The sequence below is a fragment of the Pinus tabuliformis genome, chromosome 9, assembly GCF_031772625.1.
Source record: "Pinus tabuliformis cultivar Carrire ecotype Pingquan chromosome 9, CPIR1, whole genome shotgun sequence".
NCBI lineage: Eukaryota > Viridiplantae > Streptophyta > Pinopsida > Pinales > Pinaceae > Pinus > Pinus tabuliformis.
Window position 1 is genome coordinate 993,716,687 of NC_142307.1, and position 22,341 is coordinate 993,739,027.

The following is a 22,341-nucleotide window of genomic DNA, read 5'->3' on the forward strand; positions in this document are numbered from 1 at the left end:
TAGACTACTCGAAGAGCGCAGTGCATTTTTCCACCATGACATCTACTGTAGTGACTCCATCCTTTATAATAGCTTCACATTGTTCTTTGACCTCTTGTGGAGTTAAAGGCTTTGTCTTCAACTCAAGCTTTGTAATTTTAAGGTTCAACTCAAACTAAACCTTGGCCATCTCCATCTTTGCATCGCGCACACCTACAACCAATTTCCTAATTTTGGCTTCCATCGGTGCTTCTTCTGGGATATGCAGCTCTGGAATGGTTCTGCATGCTTTAGCTACCACTATTGTGGTGTGCTCATTCTTCTCCTAAACGTTCTTCCAGGCTTCTAGCGTGGCTCTCTTTTCAATGAATATCTATTCATTGTTAATTACCTACTCACTTATCATGCTGAGCGCGCACTGCTCTCGGGCCTTAAGTTCTTCAATCACACATGATTGCAGTGTGTGAAGGAATTCACTATGGAGCATGGCCATCTTGAGGCCAACATTCCTTAGTGCACTGACAGTAGCCTTGTTAGATTTCACCTCCGCGCTTAGAGCTCCATCTAGTAGCACAACTTCCCAGAGATCCAAGGATCTAACGAACTCTACGGCCTGAGTGGTCCCCGGCACCAAACTAGTTGATGACGCACTGCTTTGTCCTGCACCTACCTACAATCTCGTTGTTTAGATTTGCAGCTCATGCAGACCCATCTATATGGCACTGAGTGCCTGCTTCTACTACTACTCAAACTATTATGGCAGTTTTGTGGTCATATCCCTTACCTTGTCACCAATGTCATCTAAGTCACCTTCTGTCAAGGTGATTGGGTCGAGTGATGACTTAGAGGCCTTGGTCTTCTTCCACAGTCCTTCTTTTTCTTATTCCCTATTCTGCTTCACCTAGAAGGGAGTTCTTTCTAGATCTCCACCATCCTGTTCTGATTACTCCGATTCCTCTATCTGTGGCAAAGGAGATTTCTGACTTCTATAAGAGTCACACTCTTCCTCCTGTTCCTTTGTAGCGCACTTTGCTTTTGCTCGAGCCTTGTCCTCAGTCTCCTTCTTCCACTTTTCAGCCAATTGCTGAACTTCTAATTGGGCCACTTCTTTTTTCTGCTTTTCTGCAGACTTACTAGTCCCAATGGACAAATATGGTGTTGTGTGCAAGTCTACTGGCCAACATTCGAGGATCGCTACAATGGTATCATTCGTCGCGAGGTATGGTAAATCATACCACTTTTGTTCTGGGTCCTTTTGCGCCAGGATGGAGATACAGTGGAGGTCTGCTTTGAACTCCACATACCTAGACAACTGCTAAAAAATGTTTGGAGACAACCGTGGCTTCCGGTTGATGGCCATATTAATGCTCATTTCCATCTATACCCTTTCTCTCCCAGATCTACTCAAAGTCCTTTATGGCCCACAATGAAGCAAACTTCACTGCTTCTATAAAATCTAGCGCAATCAGAGGAAAGTGGTTGTCGTCCGTAAACTCCCACTCAAACAACACAATCAAAAGTAATATCCATGAGTAGTGAAACATCTTGTTGTGGTCGTGTGCTTCTCTGCAGTTTGCAAGGAACTCATTGCACAAGTAGCACAGCTATTTGAACTGTACACCCTCCATGCACTGGGCGCCTAGTGAAACCACTAGTGCCGGCACCTCATCTGTGCGACACTTCCTCATTACCTTGCTAGCCAAGATCTGGGTGTCCACATTCACCACACGATCCCTCGAAAGTGAATACCTACACAACTTCTTGATAGGCTTAAACTTGTCCTTCCTCTTTTCGGCAAGGTTGCACTCGCCCGTCTTTCCTCCAAATTTCTTGGCCAGATTCAGCCCTGAATTTTGTAGTAATATTATCCTATGGATCATCATGTCGGTTATATGGATCAGGTCTCCCAACCACAGGCACATGTCGTGCACTAGACACACCAACTATTCAATAACAATCAAATTTATGGGAGTGTAGTGGTAATGCAACACCCATAGTAGATTTAACAATCTTGCCTTTTCCACCCCACAAATCCACTTCACTAACTCCACCGCGGTGACAGCAGACTCCTCATAGAACACACACTTCATAAAAGTATCGATATCCAGGTGGGGGGACCACTTAGTGTCCCCCAAGTACCAATCTTCAAGCTTCAAATGTGGGAGGCGCGGACCGTCAAACATGATATTCTCTGGTAGTAGGGGTGTATGAAGGAGAAGGTTTCCCTCATCTACATCCTTGATGACCTTCACCTTACCCTGGCGTGGATGGATGTACTCTGGTAGCTTTGAAATAGGGTCTAACCCATAAATATCAATATCCTCCTAAGCCTCCAGGTCTACTACTTTTTCTTTCTCCTATTTGGTAGGCTTTTCATTTCTTTGATGTTTCCATGGTGACTTGCACACCAGTAGCATATTCTTCTGTTTATTTTTCTTCAACTTGGGAACCTCTCTTACCAGTGTAGGCTTCGGCCTAGGAGACCTCAGTGACTTAGGTACCACTGCGGGAACCTCCATACTCACGACCTCACGGGAAGCTCCCTTAGAGGAAATAGACCCACCAACACTTACGGTTTCCATGGGTGCAGACATGAAGCTATTAATGAGCTGTTGGGTCTCCTCAGGTAACCTGTCAAACACAAAACTAGCCACCAAGTCCTCAAAGAACTTATGGTTCATGCACAATAGATGGCATAACTCAAAAAATATGATAATTCAATGTGTCTCTCGCTGGACAGCCATATGTAGTTTATAGGAAAATTCGAATTCAAATTCGACCGTTCTCCCCAAAATCCACTCATAAATGCTAAATTGACGGCAGATTTTCAAAGATCTCACTCTTAAATTCAGTCTTAAATGCTGCCCCCCCATTCCTCTTAGCCATTTTCTCACTGTCAATGATACAGGAGGATCCCATAAAATCAGTTACACAGTTCAGAGTCATCATCGGAAATTCAGTCTAGTGTCGTTCAGTTTTGATAGTATTGTTTATGGTTGAGGTTGTTTAGGTGATGTCTATGGTTTTCATGGTGTTCTGTTGATATGGTGTTGTACCTGGTTGTCGACAAGGGTTCATCATTAGTTCCACCAGGGTTGATCATCGACATGGGTGTGTCGTCCATTGCAAGGGTTTTATATGGGTTTTTCATCATCATGTGATGAATGTCGCAAATGTCACTTTGTGACAATCTGATGCAAATGGTTTCTTTTTGATGTAAAGTCTAAAAACCTAATCCTAAATGCTAGACCTAAAAGCTAAGGAGGAAGACCATAACCTAAATACACCATACGTAAGTCCTACACCTATCAAATATATGCATTCAAACACCATTACCTAAGAGATAAAGCTATTAGATATAATAAAATCCAAACCATGTATTAAAACAATTCCAAATTAATACAGAAACCTAAGTTGTTAACCCTCGGTCCTTTGCAATACAAACAAAACATTATAAATTACACATAACAGTCCCTTGACCGGTGGACTAAACCACGCGAGGACCATTGTCATGTGAACAAGTGGAGATAGACCGTAACAACAGTCCCAAACCACAGAGGAAGCCGCAATAGGAAACCTCCTAACCGTGACTGCATCGGGAGCTATGTTATGTGATCAGTCAGATAAATTGTCGAGGTTAGATTTCAGAGTTAACCACATCAGGGTATAAAACCGCATGACATGTGAACAAAGATGGAAATCGGTGGAGTATTGTTAGTGGAATGGACGGAGTTAGACCACCGGTTGGTAGGTTGTGGTTAGTGTTTAGTCAATTTAGTGTGTCCTAAATTGCTACATAAGTTATCAATTCGGGAGTCGTAGACTGATGAAGTGTAGTGCACTGTACGTGCTAGACAACCCTTTTCTTACCTCACTGTTTTCAGTTTTTATTTTGTTTTGGGGTTTTTTTCTTGTTGGTCTCCTAAAGTGTTTAATGAAAATGTAAATCCTAGTCTAAAGTTTTAATAATACTTTTAAAGATCAAGTGTGGATGTAGAATTGAAGACAAGGTTTATGCTTCTTATGGTAATTTCCAAACTTAGAGCTTCAAAGATCTCAAAACATGATGTCTACAAAATCAGAACTTGAACAAGAGTGTAAACATGCAGCTACATAAATCAAGCTAAAAATGAAGTACTGAAAATGAGGTTACTATCTCTGCTATCCATCCTAATTACAAAATTGAAATTTAATAAACTGTTGCACTCAAAATTAAAAAGTTAAAAAACTGGAAACTAGTCAATTTTTTCACCCATAATCACAATATTTCGTCAATTAACTTCTAAAATGGGGTTAAGCTAAATACTCTAGAAATATCAACATATGGCATGAAAGAATGACATTCTAATTTGCACTCTAATGAAAGCAAAGTCAATTAGTTCATCTATAATCACAATATTTTGTCAATTAACTTCTAAAATGGGATTAAGCTAAAGACTTTGGAAATATCATCATATAGCATGAAAGGATTGACATCTAAACTATCTACTTGCAGACTAATGAAAGAAAAATCAATTACTTCACCTATAATCACAATAGCTTGCCAATTATCTTCTAAAATGGGGTTAAGCTAAAGGCTCTGGAGATATCATCATATAGCATGAAGAACTGATATCTAAACTATCTTAAGTAGTAAACAAATCTCACTAAATAAAAGCATAACAACTAGAATTGAAAACTAAAGTTCAGCAGAGGAAGCAAGTCTCAGATCACCACTTGATGCAAAAACTACATTAAAAATCTCGAGCATAACCAGACTTAAAGAGCTATTTTGAAATGCACTGATCAGTGTTAGTAGAAAATGTAACAAGCTGTAAAAACATGTACAGGATTAGAATGATTAAAACCATAAGCAAAACATGAGAAATGTACAGCTCAAATAAGAGAAAATATACATGAAAAACTATACAAAACAAAAGAAGGGACCTCAGCTACACAAGGGCCCTCTGCACAACTTTGGACTAACACGCTATCACTTCAAACCACACTTAAACAACCATGCAGAAAACAGAGTTTTGTATTATGAAACAGAGGAATATGTCTCTTAGTTACACAATAGCAAAATAATGCTACATCAACAGTATCAAGAACTAAGTATCTGCATTGCAAACTCTTATATTTATAGAGGAAAATAGATAACTGTATCTCAGAGGAAATTCTTCAGCAATGGACACGTGAACAGGTCAGAATCTGAAGATTTAGCCTCTCGGTTGCCATGAGCAGTAAATATATGCAAGGTGGATGTTGGATTGCGTTATGAAGATGGCCAGCAGGTGGAAAAAATGGATCCACGAGTTCAAGAACGGCTTCGGGCTTCTTTTACGTTCAGGAACAGAGTCCTAGTTGACATAGAACTCTCTGTTGACCACCCTTTGATGGGTACCTTTCCTCACAAATTTGGCTAAGAAAATAGGACATCATCCATGTGTGGATCATTCCTGAGCTACCCATGTGTCCCATTTCTTCTACCAACACCTGTAACCTATAGAACAATGAAAACGGTTGTGGAATTGCGAGTTAGCTATAGAAAGTGGTTACATTCCATAGCTGATAAGCAAAACCTAAATCAAATAGCACACACAGTGATATAATTTGAAAATCACTCAAATACACTCCTGAAATCAACATGTAACAACTTTTGATAGCTTATAAGGCACTGATATGGGAAGATAGAAGAGGAAAGGTTTAAGAAAATGTGTGGAAGAGAGGTAGTTTTGGGGCTCAACATACCCCCACTGTGAAGATGTTGCATGTCCTCATGCAATCAAAACTGTAACTCTCCTTTCTTCAATTCATCTATTTTGAAACCTTGCTAAGACATCTAACCTTTTCTTCTTCTTCTTTGTTGTCACTGTCATCATGGGCTTCATCATAAGGCATCTGTACTTGAGAATGATGAGGGCTCTATTCAACCTCCTATTTTTCTTCTTCATTTTTCTATTTTTCTTGTGCCATAATCCTAAATGCAGCATGGCATTGTCAGATAACTTTGTCCAATTTTTTTTGCTCTTTTAATGTCTCATTCTCCCTTTGGATATGTCTGTTCAAGACTTCTAGCTCATAAATTTCTTGTTCTAATGTCTGGATCAAAGTTTCCTGAGCTGTACCTGGCTGATTAAATGAAGTTCCTTGTTCTGCTGTAGTATTTTCCAATGATTCAATGAAATCATACATCTGTTGCTAAGTTTGATCAATTTCTAGTGTTGTCTTCCTTTGACTGGTTTCAAAATCTAATTGAGGAGAAGGAGAATACTATGGACTTTGATTAGGAGGAGTGTTTTCTGGTGACTGATTTGGAGTTTCACCTCCCAGGTCTATGAAGTGAGCTCCTTTGATTCACATTTTCTTCAATTTTCCCTTTAATCTAGAGCTTCTTCTTAGACCTTGTGAGCTTGTGTCTTCATTTTCTATGCTCTGTTTCTCCTTTCCTTTTTCTTTTGCCTTAGTTGACTATTCTTTAAGATGAATTAATCTATCAAAAGGCACTTGCTCTTCTTCTGAAGAAGGCTCAAGGGTCTAGTAAATATCTTCAATATTCCTCTTTCCTTTCTGTTTTACTTGTTTTCTAATCTCAGTCAATGTTTCAGAAGGCATTTCTTCTTTACTGGTTTCCTTGGTCACACTAGTAGGAGTATCTTGGATTGTTAAATTTGTTCTTTTCCTCCTACTTTTCTTTGTTGAACTTCCCTCAGGCACTTCAGGAGGGTCTTGGAAGAAATTCCTAACTAGGAATTTTTCCCATGTATCTTTCCTCTCTTTCAAATGATTCTCAACTAGGATCTTAATAAGGCCATGATGATAGAGATGAGGCTCCACATCATCTATATTCTTTTGCACAGTAGTAGACATTTTTCTCAAACTACTCAACAAGAAATAAGGAAGGTTGATAGTTTCATTCTCCAAGAAATTCATTAATAATCTGATATGATACATGTACATGGAGCCATACCTGCCCTCGCATGTAATGAATTTCTGAATGATCAACAACAGACTAGTCCATTTATCCTTTAAGGCTGAAACAAGAATTCCTCATTTAAAAATTGATACGTCCATACCTGGATTACGAAGAATGACCCTCCAGACCTTTTCATCAAAGTCCTTATTCTTAAACCATTGCTCTCCTTCTTGTGGAAGCTCTGTTGCTGCTGCAATGGATGACTCTGTCACTAGAAATTTGATGTCCCCAATTTCAACTTCTACACCATTGAAAGATCTTGCAAATGTTTTTGTAACTTCCTTATTATGACCCTTGAACTTCTTAATAAACTGCAACCATCTTGCCTTCTTCAATGTGCTCTTAAGCTGCGAGTATCCCTCCATGAATTTAGCTCCTTCGGGATTTGTTCTCACTATAAGACCCTTTCCTCCTTCTTATTGCAAAGATACCTCTGTAACTGATAGTTTTACGGGAGAAGAATGGTTATGTGAGCAGAAAATGGAAGAGGGCTGTGAATAAAATCAGCGATTACAAAATGGGAAGAATACGGAGGATGAAATGAGAGTGGGTTCACGGAGCAGAAGTCTGTGTAAACAAACCATGAACTAAAAATCGTAAAACCCAGTGTGAAAGTGTGGAGGTAGAGTGTCACTTATGAAACTTGCGAAACTAAACAGAGTTTGAGTTCATAAAAGGTTGCGGAGTGGACGTCAGTGGGTTCATAAAAAGGCTGCAGAGTGGAATGTCAGTGGAAGAGAGCCGTATTCAATCAACTCACATCTGCATGATTAGCCGTTTTAACAAGTGTAATGAGGATGTACGACTAAGTACGAGTTAAACTCAGGAGTGGATTATGAGACCGTTAGGATTGATGCAGAGGATATGGTGGAGTTAAGGCAGCCATCAAGTCAAATCATTACACATTATGGAGCTTGTGATTTACAAACTATACAAATTATGCGTTTGAAATGCTATTTGAAAATGGTTTTGTCCATACCTTGGAATCATACCTCTTTTGTTTTGATAACTTTTAATTGGCTGCCTCTGTAGGTGCTCTTAGGTGCGGATGTCTTCAAAATAACTTCATCTCCCATACCTACATCTTTCTTCTATTATTATTTGGCTAATCACTTGACTGTCACTACAGAGTAACAAAGGATTAGTTGCGAAATCAACAATCAGCCGCAGAATCAGAATTCAGCTGCGAAAACTGACATAGTGAATAACATATGTCTTGGCGAATGAAGGGAAATGAAAAATGACTGTATGAATGATGTATGGAAAGGTGAATATGAATACGAACTGAAAGAAATTTTATTGATGGAATGTGGTGGCAAGATGGAACGAAATGAAATGAAACAACTATGAGTGAAATGAGAGATTTTTTTTTTTGGAAAATATAAGGCATCAGGATCTTCTGATTTTCGCCCTTTATTTTCTGTATAAGATTACCAATCAGTGATTGGTTTTCAGGCTTATACATTATTATTATTATTATTATTTTAGATGATTATGAAAAGAACAAAGACTAGGCTGGTGGAGAAGAATGATTCTTCTTCGCTAGCCTCATTACAGAATTATCTTGAAAGATTTTGATAAACTCCTCCTTTGAGAGTGGCTTATGATAGATCTTCAATTTATGACCATTCACAATCAGAGGAGTTTGATGCTCATCAATTGTTTTGATTCTTACTGCTCCATTGTTAAAAACTTTTTCAATCTCATATGGCCCAAGCCAATGAGTCTGAAATTTACCTTGAAAATCTTTGAACTTTGAATCAAATAGTAATGCCCAATCCCCTTCTTGAAAATTTTTTTCCTTGATGTATTTGTCATGCCACTTAGCTCTCTGATGCTGAACTAGATCAGTTCTTTGAACTACTTCTTTTCTGATCTCATCTAGTTCATTCAACCGCTCCAGTCTATGCTTTTGAGCTTTTGATAGATCCATTCCCAACTAAACTACCATCTTCAAGGTTTTGACTTGGAAGTCAATGGGGAGCAGAAATTCCTTCCCATAAACAAGTTCATAGGGAGTGTGTCCTATTGTGTTCCTCCATGTAGTTTTGTAGGCCCATAAGGCTTCATGAAGCTTTTCTGCCCAATCTCTTCTGTGTAGATGCACAATCTTGGTAATGATTCCTTCAGTTACTTTGTTTATGGACTCCACTTGCCCATTTGCTTGCGGATGATAAGGAGTGGATTTTCTATGCTTGACCTTGTACTCCTCCATCAACTTCTCCATCATTCTGGATGAGAATTGACTTCCCTTATCTATCACAATTTCTCTTGGAACACCAAAGCGAGTAAAAATATCCTCATAAATAAAATTAACTACTGAATTTTCAGTAGAAGAAAATAATTCTTTGGTTTCTACGCATTTAGTGAGATAATCAGTGCATACCAATATATACTTTTTTTTCTTGGATGGAGGATTAATAGGTCCAATAAAATCTAAAGCCCATTTTTCAAAAGTTTCGATGAGTACCTAAGGTTGTAATGGCATCTCATTTGAGGGGGTAGGTTTCCCTACCCTTTGGCAGCCGTCACACCTTTTGACATATTGTTTTGCATCTTTGAAGAGGGACGGCCAATAATATTCTAAAGAAAGGACTTTATATGTTGTCCTCTTGTTCACACAGTGTCCACTGCATGGTTCATCATGACAGGCTTTGACAATATCAGACATTTCATCTTCCCTAACACATCTTCTGATCAAAAAGTATAGCCTTGTTTTAAACGATTCGTTAGAAATCCATGACTATCTTGAACTCTCTTGAATAATCTTTCTTCTTTCACTAGGAAATAAATGTGGAGGTAGTTTCCCTGTAACCAAATAGTTAGCCATATCTACAAACCAAAGAGTTTTAGTAATTACTGCAAATAAGTATTCATTACGAAACTTATCCTCTACAGGAGAAGCTTCTTTGATATTCTGAATCCTAGACAAAAAATCAGCAACTGTGTTTTGTTTCCCTGGTCTATCTAACACAATAATATTGAATTCCTATAAGAGTAGGAGCCATGTTGTAACTCTACCATTAGTAATAGATTTGTTCATTAGATATCTAATTGTAGAATTATCAGTATGAATGAAAGTTTCATAGCATGTTATATAATGTCTGAACTTCTTAATTGCATGAATAACAGCTAAGAACTCTTTTTTAGTCACAGTATAATTCAACTCAGTGGGAGTCAAATTTTACTGGTATAGTAAAGCATAAGGAACCAAGTCTTTTTGTCCCAATACAACTCCTAGAGCTATATCTGAAGCATCTGTAGAAATATGGATAGGAAGTTTCCAATTTGGTCCTCTCAAGATAGGTGCTTTAGATATTCTTGTTTTCAAAGCTTCAAATGCTGATTGACAATTAGGACTCCACTTGAATTCACAGTCTTTTGTAAGCAGTTTGAAGAGTGGAGATGCTATTTTGGTAAAGTTTTATATAAATCTTCTATAATATCTAGTGAATCCTAGAAAACTTCTAACATCTTTTTGACAATTTGGAATAGGTAACTTGGAGATGACTTCAACTTTGGATTTGTCTACTTTAATCCCATCCGCTAAAATATGATGTCCCAAAACAATACCTTCAGTAAACATCATAAAGAATTTTTCATGGATTAATGAAAGGTTTGTTTCTTTGCATATTATAAGGACTTTTCCAAATTTTCTAAGGCTTCTTCAAATGTATTACCATAGACTATAAAACCATCCATATATACCTCTACACAATCATGGATTAGACCAGAAAAAATTCCTAGTACCGCTCTTTGGAATGTTTTAGGTGCATTACATAATCCTAAAGGAAGCACTTGGTAGGCAAAAGTTCCCCATGGACAAGTAAATGTGGTTTTATCCTGATCTTCAGGTGTTACCTGAATTTGATTATAACCACCAAAACCATCTAGAAATGAAAAGTACCTTTTGCCTGCTAATGTATCTAATACTTGATCGATAAAGGGCAAATGAAAGTGATCCTTCAAGGTTGCTTTATTCAGTTCCCTATAATCAATGCACACCCTCCATTTACCATTCTTTTCGGGTACTATCACCAAGGGAGAAACCCATCGGCTATCTGAGATTGGGTAAATGAAGTTCACGTTGAGTAATTTTTGGAGTTCTTCTTTCACAATCTCCTTAAGATTTGGATTCATCCTTCTCTGAGGTTGTATGATTGGTCGACTGTTTTCCTCAATATAGATATGATGGATGCAAGTATTAGGTTCAATACCTTTCATATCAGTATACTCCCATGCAAATACAACAGAACGTCTTTGTAAGATTTTGGTTAGCTCTTCTTGTTGTAACTTTTCCAAATTTTTGTTGATATTCAATGTTTTACCTGGAAAAATTTCAACTATAGAACTGCCAAACTCTTCCATAGAGTAGAGAGACATTTGCCTTGATGACAAGTATTCAATATCAGAATCTAATTGAAATTGTGTGTGATCATATTCTCAAGATGTTTCAAAATATTCTAATGTATTCAAGATTTGACTATCTTCACTAACTTCAGAGAGAGTAAAGACAAGTTGTATATCATCTTCATCATTGACCCATTCATTATCTCCTACTTCTGTAATTTCTTTTGCTGGAGGATACAAAGTAATTTTCTTTGTTGAACTACCATCAGAAATGTAAATGTCACTAGGTCTACAACTAATAAAAGCATCAGTTGTGGCTAGCCAAGGTCTTCCTAAGATGAGTGGGTGTCCTCCTAGATTATTCTTGGGAGTCAAAATCATGAAATCTACTAGATATTCCCAACAATCTAAGGAGACCGAAATATCTTCTAGTACACCATCTAGTTCGATTACTGATCTATGCAAGTTGTAGTAAGGTAGGTGTAAAAATAAGATTAGGAAGTTTAAGCTGTTCCATAGTCTGTCTACTCATAATGTTTATAGCAACCCCTAAGTCAATCAATTTATTTGGAATTTCTATTCCATTTATGTGTGTCTTGACAATTGGACTACCTGGATCCACATATTTCTACATGGTAATCTTTCCCATCATGATATCTACTATTTTTCCTACTAGGTGGATTCATTTTGTGTCTCTTGGTTTCCTACCTGGTCTTTTGATACTCAACTCCTTTATTGTTTTTTCTAGAATAGAAATCTATCTAATGGCTTGTAGCAAGGGAATCTTGAAATAGACATTCTTTAATTCATCTAGGAAATCATAGTTAGGCAACAATATTTTTTTTTCCACTCCCCTGTCAATTTTTAATCTCTCAGGAAAAGGAGGTGTGGATGTAGATACAGGTTGCTCAACTATAGGAGTTGTGGGGGTTGATTCTTTTTGTTTTTCTTTTTGAATGGTTGGGTTTTGAAGGGATGCTTCTTCAAAACTTTTATTGACTTTCAGAGAATCCTCCTCAGAAGCATCTTGCTCTTGAACATTTATAGAAGGTTTTTCCTTTTCTAAAATCCTACTAGATCTAAGTTGAACATCGTTAAGGTCTAGAGGAACAATCATGTAGGTAGGAAATTGTTGTCCTTCTACCATGTAAGCATTCTGAGGGTTTTTATTGTTGGGATTTGGTAATGGTTGGGCTGGTAGTTGATTTGGCTTATGTTGAAATGGAAGCAAGAGTTGAGGATTTTGATTTTGTTGAGAAGGTTCTTGTTGTGGAAATGGCAATGAAAGTTGTGGGCTTTGATTTGGAAGTTGTGGATTTTGTTGTTGGTTTTGTGGGAGAGGATAGCCCTGATAATATGGAGGGTATTGATAATATTGAGCAAATCTCCCATAAGGATTCTGTACCCCTTGTGCCCATGATTGAGATTGATACTGATTTTGAGGTTGAGGCCAAGGTTGTTGCCAAGAATTCCAATTTGGTGGGGGTTGAAAATTCATTGGATTGTTAAAACCTTGATTTTGTTGCCCTTACCAAGGTCTTCTTGAAACGAAACAAAGAGATTATATAGAATTTGGGTCCTCCTAAAAGATAGCTTTGAGTCCTGGGATTGAAGGACAATCCTTGGTCTCATGACTTTCTAAGCAAATCATACATGTTTCTACAACTTTTGCATCTAAGGGACATTCTCTTAGGGCATGTTTCTTTCTACATTTTGGGCAAAAGATGGCTAAGGCATCAACTTCTGTTTTCTGCTTGTTTTGAATTTTGAGGGTGTATAGCTATTCACTAAGGCTCCCTAGAATGTCAGTTTTGAACTCATCAAGCATATTTCCAATCTCTGCCCTACTTACTATCCCAGTTGCAGATTTGTTTGCTCTAATAAGAGAAGGATCTCTAGGCCCTTTTCCAGTTTTAGATTTTCCCCTTGAGAGATGGATATATAGTTCTGCTATGTCACTTAGTGGAAGTTGAGGGATGTCTCCCTTCCCATCATGTTTAAAATATTTATCCATTCATCTCTAATGGCTTTCAATAAAAGGGCTTTCAAGGTTTCCTCCTCTAAATTGTTCATTTTTTCTCTCTTTAAGTTGTATTGAAATCTCTCAAGCAAATCCTCCAAGTTCTCATCTTCTTTTTGTATCATTTTGAATACCTCATCCTTATGATTAGTAGGCATACAATAATCCAGATACCTATCCAAAAAATGTTTGCCTCATATCATTCCAAGTCCTAATAGATTGAGTGACTAATCCTGTTAGACACAGTCTTGTCAGTCCTCCTCAGAGATCAAAACTCCTTTTTCATTTCATTTTTAGGTGTCCCATTCTGATCGATCACCTGCATTCCATTTAGGAGCATGCCATATTCTGACGGAAGGACCTGGTCACTCATTTATCCCTCATGCCATGTCCTGCTGGCTTAGCTATGTTTATTAAAGTTCATTAAGGCAGTCTTGAAATCATTTACAGTCCTGTTTTTATCGCTTGATAAGCAAAGAGTCAACTTGGTCATTAGGTCTAGGGTTTGCAAATTGTTGTTCTCAAAGTGCTTCAATAATACTTGCAGGCCAGAGGAAGGTTCAATAATTCATTCAAATGATGTTTCTGAGCAAGAAAAGTTGAATTTTGGAAAACTCAGAGAGGTTTTTGTCCAGAATAGGCCAAGGAAGAAAAACCTTGTTCACTTTTTACACAGGTGGCATGGTTTTAGAGAAATGTGAAAAATACAATTGCCTCGGGAGAATTGATGCACCTCTAAAGTGACCTTGGGAAAATCAATTTTTCTCCTAGCTTGGTTAGCCAAATGACTTTCTTGATGAGTGAAATGATAACTAGACATAAAGAGTCTTCCAATGAGATATCATGAGCTCAATTTGGAGTTGAGGAACACCTTAAAAAGTTGACTGCAACAGCACTCCGCCTTGAAGCAGCCTCATTTGGCACATTTTGACTAGTTGTGGGATATTTGACTTTTGACAGGGCAAATGAACTCCAAATTAAAAAATTATGGTTGGGTTGGAAAGTAGACTCAAAGCACTTTCCAACAAGCTATCCTAAACCCAATTGGGACACCAGGAAGGCCTCCAAATGTCTCCCACAAAAAGTGCTATGCACAGGCTCTATGCGCTGCGCCTCAAGCCCAATGCGCCGCGCCGCTTCCCTATGCACCGCGCATGTGTTACACGCTTTTGCTAGGGAGCTCCAAGTTGAAAAACGTTTACATCATTAGATTTTGCATGAAAAATCATGACTTATGGTGCATGGCCAAGAAATTTGGGCAAGTTTTGAGTCCCCAGACCTCTCCATCGGTTGTTTGGGTGGAAAATGTAACACTGGCAAATGGTTGGCTCTTTGGCTTCAGTTCATTAATGATGATTAAATGACTCCCTATCTTCATCGATTTTCTTTCCCACTTCTGAGCTTATTTATTGTATTGAAAGTGATTTGTAAAGGGTTGGAATTTCTGGGAAACTGGGGGAGAGAAACCCAGTCACTCACTGTACATTTTGACAGAGAATTAATGAAATATTGCAGCTTTGGTTCATGACATTCCTGTGGCGTGAGTTTAGAAAATGTATTTTCTTTTTGTTTCATATGTATTTCGTTATGTTTCATATTCCATTCATATTCATTTCCAGTGAAAGCTTCTAAGTAAGAAAAGGTAGAATTCAGTTTTACGGCTCTGCCTTGGGAAAGTTTTCACGTTCTATGTTTTCTACTGTTGAAAAGGATTCATGTATTTATGCCCTTTTCACCCTCTTAAACAATCTCTCCATTTCATGTTATTTCAAACTTAATTGCTAGACTTTCGACTTGTCTTACCTCACGAAATAATCTGCGTCTTTGAGTTAAATTCTCTGTTCATGTTGTTCCTTGGTCCCATACATCCTATAAAACTCAGTCATTCATCAAAATAATCCTTTCATATTTATTTACCTAGCCTAAAATCAGTATCCATTTTAAGTCACTCTCAAATCCTGTTCGTCTATTTTTCACTGAGCGTGACCCGAAGAGAGCCCTCTCCCGTTCTCGTAGGGCTAGCTACGAGGCTGAGCGTGGTTTGTGGTTACCCTAAATTTTGTCTTCGTTTAGCCTAAGGCAGATTTAGGTGCTAACATAATGGCGACCATACTGGGGATGAAAATGGTTTGCCTGAAGATTGTTTTGCCACAGTACATATCTCAAATTCAGAGCTAATTGTTGATGGTGAATAGCGATCAGACATAAGACGGCTGAAATCATTCACCTGGTGACTCCATTCACTAAATAATCCAGCAATCGGTGCTTGATGGTGACTCCACTGGAGGACTAACTCTTTCTCCGCGAAAATGGAAGGATCTTACACAAAGTTCGGGTATCCAAAGTGGAATGGTATTCAGGACCTACTCTACTTTCTTGTGAATTACTTCTTTGTTGTTCTTGAAGTTTTCCTGAAAGTTTTTTAGAACTTGTTGTATGATAAAGGTGATCAAAATCTTCAATGGACCCATTCAAAAAAGCATAAATAATAAGTTTCCCTTTGATCCTGGCCTCCTGTTGAAGCCTCGAAAATCACTGCAACAACATAGGGGAAACCACCTGGTCCGGACCTTAGTACAGCTCCTTTTCCGTTTGGAATAGTGGCTCCGACTGGGGATAATGGGACCAGTTTCCCAGAAATAGATAAAATGGGATGGATGAGCGACTTATAGATTATGCTAGTGATAAGAAAATAACTAAAACTATCAACAGGAATATAATAACTATAATCTACCCCGGGGTTTTATCGATCTCTAAAGTATAGCGTTTGATGATCTGAGCTTTTAGACATGCATATAGATGACTCTGTCTCTAAACATAGATATTAAATTATTCAAGATTGTTGTGCATAAATAGTTACACAAAGCGATAACAACGAAATTACTACACTTTATCATTTATATCATTGTAAAATGCATGATTAAAGGAAAAGGCAAATCGCAAAACATCCAATAGTGGACTGAGATAGAGATTTGCTGTTACAGCGCATACATGTATTCAACAATAGCAAGAATATATAACATAACAATTCATATAAAAGGAATGACTTCAGACGTAGATAAAAGTACCATATGAGCTGCGGGACATTCCCAAATATCAATCGCTATTATCAGTTCTTCCTCCAACACAGAAATCGTCCTCAACAAAGGCAATAGTGCACAATTGCATTAAAAAATTTGATGTCAAATTCAGGACAACTGGTCCAAATTCATAAAAGAATAGCGACTGAAGCACAGTAGTGCAAACTTCAGCCTATTAAGTCTGTTACAAAATTTTACGACCCTTTCCAAAACAATGAAAGGGTCTATAAATACTAATCTAATTTAAATATCTACTAAACAGAAATCCTACTAAGCTGGTATCAATAACTCTTGATCCTATTTTGGCTGGCGATCTGGCAAGCGGGAGGGTGACTCATTAAGTTGGTTTCTTTCCTTTGAATCTGAGCTGATTTATTGCAAGCATTGGCTCAACTTCTGGGGGTTTGTTGAGGCACGAACTGAGCTGTGCAGCGTAGGTGGCATCTTGGATATCGGGAATTATACACCCGATTGCGTCTATAAGGCACTTTAGGGCAGATCTTTGTGTATGTGGCTTGATTAAAAAGAGCCAATATGCATCTGAGGTTAAGCTTTTAACTCCAGCGATTAATCTTCCTTTTTCCTCTAATTCAGGGTAGCATGTTTGCTCTAATGTATTTGTAGTTGTCATCTTTCCCGATGTACATTGAGAAATCATATTGGCTAGGTAAAGAGTGTTATTGACTAGATCCACTAGATTGCTGGCGGTTGATTTACATCTTGAAGCAGCCCTTTCTGCTTTCATCACTTGAGTGTGCCATTCTATGAAAAGTATATCTTTATGTGTTTCTATGATCCTGGGCAAATTTACTGCTTTTCCTAAATCAGTATCTTGCCAGTCAAGATATGCAGTAATGGCCTCGTCCGCTTGATCTAGTTCAATCTTGGCCTTTTCTACCTGCTGATTTATTGCTGTAGTTAGCTCACACAGTGGCTCAGCTTGAGCGATCTGTTGACATAAGAGTCTGACCTGAGATATCAACGCATTGTTTATCAATAATGCCTCTGATTTAAACTCTTTTACCTGCGACGCGCCCTTCATCTTTTCCAGCTGCGATGACATTTGAGCAATTTGCTCATCTTTGGTCTTTATCATTTGCTCATTCGCCACTCTCAAATTTTCCAACGCCTCCGACAATTCTTTTTGTTTCTAGATCGCACCCTGATCAATCCTTTGCCTTTCCGCTTGCAATTGCTGAGTCAACTGATTGTTCTCTTGCTGTTGCGCCAGCAACTGTTCTTCTGCTTGTGCTGCCCTTTGCTTTGTTTCAAGAAATTCTGCCTGTAACGCAAAGATTTCTTGGTCCTTATTCTTCAATAGAAGGCTCACCTCCGATGCTTTGTCAATTGTTGCCGCCGAATAAGCGCCCGCATACTGTGATAGCTTTGTTAAGTCATCAAAGGGATCCAATTCCTCCTTCCATACTACATTACCCGTGACCATTTGTTCTGGGAAGATAGAAGGTTGATCAATCCTTCGTCTCTTCCTTGATCGCTTTACAACTGCCCTGTGTCTTGGGCTGTAGAAAACATCCAATGGCGGAATATCTTCTATCTGTAGAATAATTTGGTCAGAGGGGTCTTTTGGAATAACTTCAACTTCCTTAGAACTTGGTGGGCCGCTGGTTCCACTTAGAACCCGAGGAGAGGTAACATCCTGTGTATCAGTTGTTTTGGAGGTGTCCATTTCTTTTGAACCTTCCTTTCCACTGATAATAAAGTCAAATTGCTTCCACTGTTGAAGCAATTCGGGATCAAAGGTGGTTTGTTTCTGTTTTTCTGCATGGGACTCGCTCCGTTCTTTTTCCTGCTCTTTCCTCTTCTGGTCCTCTTTTTCTCTCCTCTGTTTTTCTTCTTGTTCCTTCTTTTGCCTATCTGCCAATTCTTTTTTCTATTTCTCTTCTTGTTCCCTCTTCTGCTTTTCCTCTAGTTCTTTCTTCTTTCTCTCTTCTTGTTCCATTTGTGTTCTCTGCTGTTTCTCGGCTTGTTCTTTCTTTAGCCTCTCCGCCTGTTCTTTTCTCTGTCTTTCTGCCTGTTGCTTCTTCTGCCTCTCCTCCTGTTCCTTGAACTGTTCCTGAACAGGTCCGCTTGATGATGTCGCTGGGGTTGTTGCCAGTAAATCCAGAGGCAGAGTTTGCAACCTCTGTTCTCTGAGTTTATTGAACTCAGTTAATCCCTCATCATTATATCGCATCCTAGCGAGTTCTTTAGCATGACCTATTGATTCAGAGGCAACGAACAGGTCATCAAACATATCTTCCTGATGCTCAAACCTTGTCAATTTGGCCTGTTCTAATGCAGTGTAAGCAGTCTTTCTTGGGTCGAATGGTCTGTTTGGGATCATGGCCAGAGTTAAAGACTGAAGCTTCGTGGCTTCCTTTTCTGCATGTTTAAGATCATGCAGAGTATAAAAACCACATCTGAAGGGAAAAGATGGCCATCCCTTCTTCTTTTCTCTTTTGAGAGTCTGTGTAGTATTTTCAGCCATGATTTGATATGCAATTTCCCTTGCTAGCAACTTATCTGGAACATATAGAGGAAGAACATGTGGGTCGGCTTCACTGCCGAAAACTCTGATATAGGTGAAATTTTCTTCTCCAAACCAACTTGCTACTACTGGTAAATCAAAGGAAGCTTGATAGGAAATTTTTGAAATGGGTTTATCAAAAATGGAATAGTAAATGGGCACCATAAAACCATTACAGATTTGATACAGGTGGTGTTTATAAGAAGACTTCCACAATTTTTGATGATATATATGAATGGGTGAAGGGTCCTGTGCAGTCCACCTCCACCCGAGAACAGGAAATTCGGAATTGAAACAAAGGGTGTCTAAGATATATGCACTATAGTAGAACGGGGGCATTTTCCTTTCTGAAACAACAGTCTGAGATCTAAAATCACGAACAGCTACTGCTAATTTATCCGAAAGAATAGTAGCCCAATCCATAATCCAACTGTTTACTGCTGCCTCCATTAAAGGAACCATTTCAATGGTAAAATTGGCAGAATCATGCAATCCCCACAGCCTACACATCATAATCCTCGCATAACAATAAGGAGAAGCCAAAGAATCGACCGAGTACTTACCGGAGGATTCGTGCTTGTGCTTGTTGGGATTTTGCCTCCAATCCTTGATAGGTTCAGATTCGATCTCATTCTCGCTTGCAAACTTCTCCAGGAAGGCCTTGTTATATATTTTCTCTGGCTCGGGCAAATGATACATTTGCCTTAGGTCATCTGGCTTGAATGATCCGAAAATCCTCCCATCTCTGGTATTAAAATTTCTATCCAAGATGGGGATTTCTTCAATCGCCCATCGCACAACGTCTGTATAGGGAAGAATCTGTTCTCTGGCCGCTATCCTGTGAAGGAAAGAGTCGGCCAAATCTTTGAGAGTTGCATCAGACTTCTTGAGTAAGTCCACACTAGCTTCTGTCACTGTCTTTTCTGGTTGCTCAGCTTCAATTAGGTTATAAGTGCCTTGCCAAGTAACTCTGGTGAGCCCCATGCATGTAGTATCGGATATTAGGCCCTTCTTCTTGCTTGCGGCCGCTTGTCCTGCAATTGGTGTTGCGGAAGCACTTGCAGTCTTCTTGGACTTCTTTCCCATCTTCTCAGGCCTAGCTTCTATGAATGAATTCTGCACAAAGAGGCAATTGGGCGTAATACACAGAGATAGCGATGAAAAACTCTTAAGTGATACAGCACATATGAATAGATGCGTAACTGAAGGATTTAGATTTTAAAATGGGCGCGGATACAATCCATAAAAAGATTTTAGGACATGATCTTATTAATTAGCCGTTTTCAATCTGTCATTCCTTAAATGCCCATTATATCGTTATTTGGGTGAACGATTCACTTAAGCATGCAATGGACGTTTTGGCGGTTGAGCATAGATGAAGGATTGCGTGAGCGATCAAGCTTTTATTACAAATGAATTGTGCCATCCCATCACTTAACGGCTCTTCGTTGAAAACCGCGCTTTATCGGATCACAATCGGGGGGATGATTAGTGCGCTTTAATGGTGTATATTGTATATCACCGATCGTCGAATGTGATATCGCATCGGCGAAAAGCTTTGAGCACAATAAGACTTGGGTGAGATTGTCGCCGATACCCGATTCCCGATTGCGCATTGCATCGAGACAAGTCTTTGGGAACATCACAACTGTTGTAGCGTGTCGCCGATCGCCGAATTCGCCGAATGTGTATCGCGTCGGGACTATTGGCATGGGGCATTATAACATGTACATGGAATATCGCCGATCGCCGAATGCGCATCGGCGGAAAGCTTTGGGGTGCTTAATTATAATTCATGTGTCATTGCGATATGCGATCTTGCGATCGCTTTATCGCAATGACAAATCATTACATGATTTCTTTTTAAGGGTTTGTCCAAAAAGTTTTATAAAGTGCATTTATTCATTTATTGGACTTTTTTGGATTATAATAGCATTGATACCAAATTAAATTCTAAAGGGACCCATTTCATACGTTAATATTTATAAGTAAAGATGATATAAAATGGGGGGTTGTTGTAGAGCACAACAATTGGTGATTCGCTGGAAGAACCAGTTGTCTCTTTCAAAAAATAGAAACATTTAAGATTTTTCAGAAAATAGAGTTTCAATCAATGGGGAAATTTCTAATATAACTAGATTTCAATATATTCTGAGAAAAATGAAACTATTTTGTTGACTTCCTCTTTTCTAAGAAAATAAAAAAAAACATTCTAAGCTTTGGAATAGGTCTTTATTGGTTTGTAATGATAAAATAGAATACCTTTCCAAATCAGCCTTTTATAGTAAACTCATCTGTCATAGGTAGAGCCTCTGCTGCCAGCAAACATCTATAGTTTCGACAGGGATACCTTTTAACCATGTGATTGTCCATTGTCCCATCCAATTAAGAGTGTGATTAACAGAATGAATTCAAAATATTTTTTCATATTTTGTATTTCATTTCCTTTTTTTTTCTTTGTCATTGATAAGATAAAAAGCCATTGTCCTAGTTTGGTGGCCAGCTGTTGACAATGCCACTCACTGATAGTAGTTTAACTGAACAAGCTGGCTCGTGATGAGACCCCTTGTCTTGTAATTTCAAGCCATTACCCTGTTTTGGTTTGCAGTATTGGTAATGTCAGATAAACTATTTCTCTATGAACGTGGTAAGCAGGCTTCTAATAAGACCTCTTATCTTAAATATCTTATATTTTAGAATTACACTCTGAATAATCATAAACTTTAGTGAATGGGGTGAACAATCTTCTTCTTAAGAGTAATGGATGACAGAGTAAGAGTTGAAGATGCTGAGATTGGATTGATTCCTATCTTAGTATGGATAACCTTTAGAGACCAATTTAAAAAACAGAAAATGATTTACAATATTTCTATGCTTTGAGAGGAGTTGACAAAATTTGAATTGTGATTTCAGAATACAAAGATATCTAATTTCCTAGAAATTATCCTTTTTGGTTAAAAGTTCTATCATTTTAAAAGCAAATGTTCGTTCTCGTTCTATGGGGACAACTTTTCAAACACAGCAAAAGGTCAATGGGAGATATCTCACAACCTTATTTCTTAAAATCCTATAAACTATAAAATCCTACTGAAATGAAAGGAGAAGGGGTTACCTCCTCAGTGAAAGAATTTCTTCAAGACAAGGCCATTAACAGGGAGAGAATCTCTCAAACCTGATAAATCTTGAAATATAAAGGTTGAATGGCCTATCTTCTCACAGATCTGAAATGGTCCAAGCCACAACTTCTGGAACTTGGAGTGTTTACCCTTGTCTTCATGGGCTTTGTCCCATTTCAGAACTAAATCACCGACTTGGAATTGTTTTGAACCGGATGAGACTGAATCAAAAGCTGCTTTGATGACTTGCTGATGTTTGGCATGGATAACCTTGGCTTTTTCTCTTTCCTCTTCTAATTTTAGGATCTGGTCAT